Source organism: Gossypium arboreum, chromosome 10, assembly GCF_025698485.1.
Source record: "Gossypium arboreum isolate Shixiya-1 chromosome 10, ASM2569848v2, whole genome shotgun sequence".
NCBI classification, from domain to species: Eukaryota; Viridiplantae; Streptophyta; class Magnoliopsida; order Malvales; family Malvaceae; genus Gossypium; species Gossypium arboreum.
The window spans coordinates 61,117,874-61,119,336 of NC_069079.1; the positions used below are offsets into that span (position 1 = coordinate 61,117,874).

Sequence of the window (1,463 nt, forward strand, 5' to 3'; positions counted from 1 at the left end):
CATTAATCGTATTTTATTATAATAACTTGACCACTTTTGTGCCTCAATCCGATACTTGTGGAAACGATACTCACTCATCAATTTATTATTTGATTCGATGTGTATACTTGCACAAATCACAAATCATTTCACAGGCGACAAGTTTTTGGCACCGTTGCTGGGGATCAACAATTTGGTAAAAATTTGTTTTGTTATTTTACTTCTATTAGTTTTATTTAATTTAGTTATATTTAATTTCTACAGGATTTCCATCAGTGCGTGAGAAGAGGCATTCCTACTAACATGAAATATCTTTTTGACCCAGAGATTGAAAGAACTTTACGAAGAAGGCAGAAATAATTGTGAAAAATTGCTAGGAACGGGAATGATCCTGGCCTCAACGATAATTCAAATGGTCAAGATGCTAATCCTCCTTTTTGTAGGGTGATGCCTAGTATGAATGATAATTTGAATGGCCAGGGCGCTAATTCTCATGTTCGTGGGGTGATAAATGACTGAGATAGACCAATCTGAGAGCATGTTGTGCTAATTTTGGATGACCTAGATCCAGGGATAGTCAGACCAAAAATACAAGCTTAGCAGTTTGAACTGAAATTGCTAATGTTTCAGATATTCCAAACAGTAGAACAATTTAGTGGATTACCTAGTGAAGATCCAAGACTGCATTTAAGACTTTTTCTAGAGCTTTGTGACTCGTTTAGACAACAGGTTGTTCCTAAAGACGCTCTACCACTTAAATTGTTTCCATATTCTTTAAGAGATCGTAAGAAAGCATGGCTGAATGCTCTGGCATCAGGAATAGTGGCATCATGGAATGATCTTTACCAGAGGTTTTTTCTGGTATAATCCCCCAAATATGAATGTCAAACTTAGAAATGACATCACATCACATCTTTTCGATAAATGGAGGATGAAACGCTATATGAAGCTTGGGAACGATTTAAGGAGTTAATTTAGAAATGTCTGATGCATGGATTCTAACACTAGACTCAAATAGAGATGTTTTATAATGGGTTGAATGCACATGCGAGGATGGTAGTTGATGCGCCTACCAATGATACTCTGCTAGATAAAACGTATAATGAAGCATATGAGATTTTGGAAAAGATTACTGACAATGATTATTGGTATTTGACAATGAGAGTTAGGGAGGTTAAAAGAGTTACTAGAGCTTAATGTAATCACTTCATTGACAGTCTAGGTATCTTCTCTAGCTAGCATAATTAAAACAATGAAAAATTCAACTGTAGCCCATGAGATGAAATCAGCGGAGTTGTCATGTGTTTATTGCAGTGTAAATTATATGTTTGACGAATGCCCAAAAAACCCAGCATTAATGTACTACATGGGTAATTTTAACTAGAATAATAACCCCTATTCTAACACCTACAATCCAAGGTGGAAGCAGCATCTGAGTTTTAGTTGGAGTAATCAAGTTACGGGGAATTTTAACAATGCTGCAA

General features: G+C 35.7%; 1 non-coding gene across 1 annotated transcript; it reads right to left on the minus strand.

The window, feature by feature from the left end:
- Positions 1-865: 865 nt before the first annotated feature.
- LOC128282804 (small nucleolar RNA R71) lies at positions 866-977 on the minus strand. Its single transcript, XR_008273157.1, has one exon. It is a non-coding gene; the product is annotated as a small nucleolar RNA R71 (small nucleolar RNA).
- Between the last annotated feature and the right edge of the window lie 486 nt (positions 978-1,463).